Source organism: Salmo trutta, unplaced genomic scaffold (genome assembly GCF_901001165.1).
Source record: "Salmo trutta unplaced genomic scaffold, fSalTru1.1, whole genome shotgun sequence".
NCBI classification, from domain to species: domain Eukaryota; kingdom Metazoa; phylum Chordata; class Actinopteri; order Salmoniformes; family Salmonidae; genus Salmo; species Salmo trutta.
This window is the reverse complement of record NW_021822776.1, coordinates 62,501-70,000: the sequence shown is the minus strand read 5'-3', so window position 1 is coordinate 70,000 and position 7,500 is coordinate 62,501. Positions and strand designations below refer to the sequence as shown.

The window sequence follows — 7,500 nt, the reverse complement described above, 5'->3', positions numbered from 1 at the left end:
GCTCGTCGGTTCCTCACCATGGAGGAGATCCAGTCGTCTAGGGAGCTGTTTCTGCTATCAGGGGATGGGGTGTCTCAGGCTTTTTCTGGGACGCCGGGACCCCCCATCCCCAACCCCTTTCCCGCATCTTGGGATTCTCGGGAGGGGGATGCGGGAGGTGGGAGAGTTGGGGAGGCCTCCGAAACTGCTGGACTAGGATCCCTGTCCGATGAGGAACAGTGCCCACCGGACAGAGTAAGTACATGATTTCTGTATAGGGCTGGGTTTGTTATTTTTCTATTATTTTGGATAAATGCCAAACATTAAAATAATGACAATGAATGTTCGCGGACTAAGGAACCCTATAAAAAGAAGGGCCGTTTTTAGTTGTTTGTCAAACATAGGTTTTACTTTTTGTTTTTTGCAGGAGGTGCATTTGAGAGATGGGAGGGATGTGGAGCGTTTTAAAAAAGAGTGGGTTAAAGGGAAGTCAGAGTGGAGTGTGGGGGGAGTACACTCAGCAGGGGTTGGGATTTTGTTTGGCACAAGGGAGGTGAAGGTGGAGGGAACTTACGTAGCGATGCAGGGGAGGGTTTTGGGGGTAGACATAGTATTAGGGGATTATAGACTAAGGGTTATAGGGGTTTACGGGCCACAGACGGTGCCAGAGAGAAGGGAGATGGTGGAGCTTCTGGCACCTCTGTGTGCCACAAACAGAGTTTTGGTAGTGGGAGGGGATTTTAACGTAGATTTAGGAGGGGTAGCAGATGGTAGTGTAAGGGCCATAACCGGTCTTATGGCAAGCCATGGTCTGGTGGATGGCGGCCTTAACACTACTCCGGCGATGGCAGGTCCCACGTGGCGTAACTCACGGGGGGTTGTGCGGAGGCTGGACTACGTCTTTCTACCCAAATCCCTGGGGCTTTTGTCTGGGCGGCTGCTGCCGGTGTTTTTCTCGGATCACGACGGGGTTCTCTTTAGGGTCAAAGCGCCTGTCTGCCTTTTCGGTAGGGGGTACTGGAAGCTCGACCGGGATATCCTGGAGGAGCGAATTTTCATTAACACTTTCTCCGTTTTTTTTCGGGGGCTTGAGGGTCTCCGACCTATGTGCGGAGGGGTGTTGGAGTGGTGGGAGATAGCCAAAGTTAGGATTAGGGTTTTTATTAGTGGGTTTTGTAACAGGAAGGTGAGAGAGGAGAGAAGAGAAGTGGGGCAGCTCCAACGTTTACTTGAGCTCGAGTACGAGGCTGGAAACCTCGGGAGCTCGATGGACGTTGAGCGAGCAACCAGCCTCAAGGCTCAACTCAGGGAGGTGCATGAGCGGAAGGCCCGTGCTTTCCTGCAGCGTGCACACTCTGAGTTCATAGAGCAGAATGAGACCTGCTCTGCAGTGTTTTTTAAATCCGTTAGGGAAAAGCAGGTGAGACAGGTTTTTTACGGGGTGAGGGATAGACAGGGTAGGATAGTCAGGGAGCCGGGGCAGATGGTCAGGGTGGCAACTGACCATTTCCGGGGGGTTTTCCAGGAGAGGTTAGTAGAGGAAGAGCAGGGTACCGTGTTCTTAGAACACTTGTCCCGGCGTGTGCCGGAGGACATTAGAAAGGCGATGGAGGCCCCGATAACACTAGAGGAGGTGGAGAACGCCCTCAAGAGGATGGGGAAAGGGAAGGTGCCTGGGATGGATGGGCTGCCGGCTGAGTTTTACCTCAAATTTTGGGGTATGCTTGGTCCGGTGGTCCTCGAAGTCATGAAGGCCGTTCTCGAGACTGGAGTCCCGGGCAGGTCAATGGCTGTAGGCGTGCTGTCCCTCCTCTACAAGAAGGGAGACACCGCCGACCTTAGCAACTGGCGGCCGTTGACCATGCTGTGCGTAGATTATAAGATACTAGCTAAGGTCATGGCAGACCGTTTGCGCACAGCCCTTCCCTACGTTGTCCATGAGGATCAAACGTGTGGGGTTGAAGGCCGTTCCATTAGGTGGAACCTCCAACTGATAAGGGACTCCATCGCCTGGGTTGAGGATAGAAGTCTACCTCTAATGGTAGCGGCGCTTGATCAGGCCAAGGCTTTTGATCGCGTCAGCAGGGATTTTCTTTTCAGAGTGTTAGGTAGATTAGGTTTTAGTGACCGCTTTATAAAGTGGATCAAGATTTTGTATGTGGGAGCAGGGTGCCGGGTGAGCATAAACAGCCATATGGGCGACGTGTTTGGCCTCTCCTCAGGGGTCAGGCAGGGATGCCCGCTCTCGGCACTCCTTTTCGTGCTCTATATGGAGCCCCTGGCGGCTGCCATTAGGGCAGACGCAGGGGTGGAGGGATTGCTGGTCCCTGGGAGCGGCGGTTTACGTGTTAAGATGACACAGTACGCCGATGACACCACCTTGCTTTTGTGCAAGGACTCGTGCCTGCTAAGGTCTCTAGCCATAATTGGAGACTTTACCCGCGCGTCGGGAGCGGTCCTTAACCTCGCCAAGTCGTCTGTTAAGTATTTCGGCAGATGGCGGGGCAGGACGGACGTGCCCGGGGGACTATCTCTCTGTAATGGGGCCCTGAGGATTCTTGGGGTCCACTTTGAGACCTCCGGATCCGCGACACTGAACTGGAACATGAGGGTTGCGGTGGTACAGAGGAAGCTGGCAATGTGGAAAGCCAGATCCTTGTCTTTTTTGGGCAAGGTTTTGGTACTGAAGGTGGATGTACTGCCATCCCTTCTGTATTTGGCGTACATCTATCCATTGCCAGGGAGCATGAGGCGGGGGCTAGTAAGGCTCGTGTTTCAGTTCATGTGGGGGGGCAGGTATGAGTATGTCGCCAGGGCTCGCATGTTCTCAACCATTGAGGAGGGAGGGAGAGGAGTTCCACATTTCCCACTCAAGCTGGACTCGATTTTTGTTTCATTTTTGTTAAATGAGCTCGCTAATCCGGTGATTCATCCCTCCGGTTTTTTCCTGAGGGTGTTTTTCTCGTATCAGGCGAGAAGCATAATGGTGTGGTCCAACACGGGTCCTCGGGCTGAACAGCTGCCGTGGCACTTCAGCCATGCGGCGAAGTGGCTGCGTGCGCATCCCGAGGTTGAAGTCGCCCGAGTAGGTTTGGATCACAGACACCTGTACGAGGAGGTTAGACGGAGCGTTTGTGCGGCCCCTGTGGTGGGAACCCCTGCTTTAGTCTGGGAGAACATACAGGTGCGGGGTTTGGACAATCGCCTCAAGGATCTAAACTGGTTAAGCCTCCACAAGTGCTTGCCGGTACGATCCATCATGTACCGGCATAGTTTGGCACGATCCCCTCAGTGTCCGAGACCAACTTGCGTTGGGGAGGAGACGATACGCCACATGTACTGGGACTGTGCTTTCGCAGGAGTAGTGTGGGCCAGGGCACAGTATTTATTAGGTAGAGTTAAGGCAGATTTTGTTTTAACATGGGCGAGGGTGGAGAGAGGAATAGGGAGAGCAGGAGGGGTAAGGAGGGAACGTTTTTTGTTGTGGCTGATCATAAGCCTTTTTAAGCAAGGGCTGTGGGATGCAAGACAAGGTTTGGTTAGGTCGGGGGCAAATTGTGGGGTGGAGGGAATAGTGAGGAGAGTGGAGGGAGATTTGAGAGGGAGGATAAGGAGGGAGGAGAGGAAGTGGGGCCACCATGCAGCTCTAGAGAGGTGGAAAGGGGGGCTAGGGCTGGTTAGATAGGTAAGTCCTAAAAGGTAGTTTTGGTAGGCTGTGGGGGTTTTTGATGTCTTATGTTCATTGATGTAGTGTTTTTTTTTTGCTGGGGTCCCCTGCAAAAGAACGGGGGTCAGGCGCAGTTTGAACATCAATACCCTGTGTTTATGAACCATAAAAATTATGTTTCCATGTACCATAAATTGAGAATGGGGGAAATGTAAGTCGGTGGAAAAAGTTATTTGACCTGATAATTTTTCAACTGTGAATTAGATTATGGTGTATGTTAAGATGTAGAGGTAAAATGTAATGACAGTGGCTTTTTGTTATGAAAATGTTTTGTATGTTATAAATGTGTGAATTGTTCACCATTTGGATGTATGAAAGGAAGAATAAAACTTTGAATCATCATCTGTTCTTATCAGTTTAATATCTGATATGTCCCCCATCGGGGGACTACATATTAAATGGATTTTTCGAACAGGGAGTCGGAAATGGGGCTTGCTCCATCCGCTCCACGCATCGACCCGGTATTGCAGTACCTCCGGGAACGGTGCAACACTTCTCTCTCATTGTCAAGGAAAAAGAAATACACAAAGCTATGTAAAACAGCTAGCAGAAGAAGAGAAGGAATGAAAAAAGAAGAATCATCCAAACTGAAACAAGGGCGAAGCCCCCTTCATGGGGTCCCCCGTTTTCCCGCCATTTTACTTAAAAAAAAAAAAAAAAAAAAAAAACATTGGCCAGGATTGTGTGTGTGTGTGTGTGTGTCTGTGTGTCTGTGTGTGTCTCTGTCTGTGTGTGTGTGTGTGTGTGTGTCTGTGTGTGTGTGTGTGTGTGTCTCTGTGTGTGTGTGTGTGTGTGTGTGTCTGTGTGTGTGTGTGTCTCTGTCTGTGTGTGTGTGTGTGTGTGTGTGTGTCTCTGTGTGTGTGTGTGTGTGTGTCTCTGTGTGTGTGTGTCTGTCTGTCTGTCTCTGTTTTTGACCCCCCCCAAAAATACAATCACTTCACCAGGATTGTCTGTCTGTCTGTCTGTCTGTCTGTCTGTCTGTCTGTCTGTCTGTCTGTCTCTGTTTTTGACCCCCCCCAAAAAATACAATCACTTCACCAGGATTGTCTGTCTGTCTGTCTGTCTGTCTGTCTGTCTGTCTGTCTGTCTGTCTGTCTGTCTCTGTTTTTGACCCCCCCCCAAAAAATACAATCACTTCACCAGGATTGTCTGTCTGTCTGTCTGTCTGTCTGTCTGTCTGTCTGTCTGTCTGTCTGTCTGTCTGTCTGTCTGTCTGTGTTTTTGACCCCCCCAAAAAATACAATCACTTCACCAGGATTGTCTGTCTGTCTGTGAATTTTTACCCACAGCCCTCAAACTTGGAAGAGTGGGTTCGGGAACCACCCGCGGGCACCCGGCCTAGAGTGCACAGTGTGTGTCTCGGGCCCCGACCTCTGACTTCCATACGACTCTGGTTTCTCTTCATTACGCACAAGCCTTTCGCCTTTTACTAAAGACTTCCGTGGAGAGGAACACTTACGAGTTCAACATATTTTTGGAAGGGCTTTGCTTCTGGCAGAGCCCGGTATCTTGTTTCAAGAGAAATTGACAGAGATGACGCCGAGACTTTTTGCTCAGGCGTTTGACTTGAAGCCGGCTGACCGACCGACCGACCGGCGTATTTTTCCACTCAAAGTAGTCGCTCGGGCAATTGAGTTCAAGCCCGACGACGACTGACGTGTTTTCCGGGCTTTGAACAAATAGTCGCACTAGGCTTAAAGAGCTAGTGACTTAAAGACGCATTAGCGACTTGTTAAAAAAAACACCCGCCTGTCACCAGGGAAGCGTCGGGTGGGGAGGAGACAACTTTTGCCAAACCGCTGAGGTCTGCCGAGACCCCCGGGGGCCCGGCGGGTGCAGGGGTCAATTTGTGGGTTATCGCTTCTCGGCCTTTTGGCTCAGATCAAGCTTGGTACCGAGGTGGCCCCAAAGCCCGCTGAGCCAGAAGGTCGAAGGAAGGCAGGAGGGAGGAAAGTTTGTTGTTTTTGAGTGGTATTTTTTGAAGAGAGCTTTCTTTATTGAAAAACATGGAGTGAGAACATCAAGAGCAGGTCTGTTCCGGGGGTCGGTTTGGCCAACACAGCAAGATTTGCGTGGAAGGATTTGGAGGTGGAGCAATTCGGGAGGGAGACTTTCGGAAGAACCATACTGATGGGGATGCTCAAGCTTGGTGTAAAGGATGTCTTCTGCCTCCAGGGGAATCCATTAGAGGGAGCCTTCGACGTCACGTTCTATACGGAGAAGCAACACGAGGAGACGATGCGGAAGGTGAGGGAATTAGAGAAAGAAAGACCTATGTGTCACTATGCAGTGACAAGCTTGGCGAAGACCAATTTTTAGAGTAGTGACTGTTACTATGTACAATCCACACGTGAAAGACGAAGAGGTGAGGACCTTCCTGGGGAGGTATATGGACAACATCTCCTCAGGAAGGCTCCTTAAGGACTCCCTCGGGTTTTGGACTGGGAAGAGAGGGTATCAGGCCCTTCTTAGAGAAGACCCAAAAGGTCTGGGAGGCTACCTCCATCCTCCGGCTATGTTCTCCCTGGGGGCTGACCGGGGGACGTTGTATTATGCCCGTCAGCCCCCGTTCTGCAGGCGTTGTATGGCCTATGGTCATATCCTCGCCTCGTGCAGCACAAAGAAGTGTAGGTATTGTGGATCTACAGAGCACGGGGCGGGGGACTGTGACGCGCCGAGGGCATGTCACGGGTGTGGCTTGCTGACGCACCTGTGGCGTGAATGCCCGGCGCGTCAGAGGTCATACGCGTCTGCAGCTGGGGGGGGAGCGAGAGCCGGGGATGGGGGAAGAAGAGGAGGGGAACAAGAAAGAAGGAGAGGCACGGAGGAAAAGGACATACAGCGGGAGGAGAAGGAAAGAACGGCAGCAGGAGAAGAGGGAGAGAAAGAAATGGATTTGGTGGAACCAGAAGGGAAGGAGACTGAAAGAGAGGAGGAGCAGGAGGCGGAAAGAGAGGAGGAGCAGGCAGATGAAGGAGAGAAGGAGCAGGAGGAGGAAGGAGAAAAGAGAGTGGAGGGGACAGAGAAGACGGTGGTGGAGAAGAAGGAGATGGAGAAGGAAACAGAGAGGGAGGAGATTGAGAAGACGGCGGTGGAGAAGAAGGAGATAGAAAGGATGGAGACAGAGAAGGCAGCGGGAGTGAAGGATTGGGGGGACACTGAAATGAGGGAAGAGGGAAGGGGGAGGGATTGGAAGGCTTGGAAGACATATGAAAACTTGTTGCCGGCTACTAAGCCAGGAAAAAAAAAATCAAAAAGGAAGGAGAGCGTGAGGGGGAGGGTTGGAGAAAGAGGGGGGGAGGCAGATCAGGGGGGGGGGGGAGGGGGAGGTTGCGGGGCCCTCGTGGGCCCCCTCTTCCATCTCCTTTACACCCCTGTCTGATCTGGACTCTCAGGTATGGCCCAGGATTGGGCGAGTGAGGGAGGGTTAAGCTCCCTGTTTAGGGGCATGGGGTCCCCGGGCCGGAGTCGGGAGGGAGGGGGGGTGGTGGATTTGAGTGGGGGGCACAAGGAACAGAGGGTGGGGGTGCCGGGTAGTGTGTTTGTTTCCAGGGGAGAGGGGATGGCGGCCGACGGGGGAGCGTCAGGAGGGGAGGAGGCGTCCCCGTCGGTCGGGAGTATAGGGTGAGTGTTTTTTGGTTATTTTTATATGGGTATGGGTTTTGGGTTGGTTAGTGATGAATAGTTTTGAAATGTCTATTTTTGTGTTTATTGGAATTTGTGTTTGAATTTATTGAGTGGTAAAATTTTGGTTGGTTTTGAACGTAATAAATATATTTTCTAAAAAAAAAAAA

At 51.5% G+C, this 7,500-nt stretch overlaps 1 non-coding gene and 2 pseudogenes across 1 annotated transcript; all 3 read left to right on the top strand.

Annotated features, from left to right (window-relative positions):
* The first annotated feature begins 4,031 nt into the window (after positions 1-4,031).
* On the top strand, positions 4,032-4,201 carry LOC115184367 (uncharacterized; annotated as a pseudogene).
* An 890-nt stretch (positions 4,202-5,091) lies between these two features.
* On the top strand, positions 5,092-5,208 carry LOC115184310 (U5 spliceosomal RNA). Its single transcript, XR_003874277.1, has one exon. It is a non-coding gene; the product is annotated as a U5 spliceosomal RNA (small nuclear RNA).
* Positions 5,209-7,477: 2,269 nt separating this feature from the next.
* The window catches only part of LOC115184357 (uncharacterized), a 176-nt pseudogene continuing 153 nt past the window's right edge, over positions 7,478-7,500 (top strand).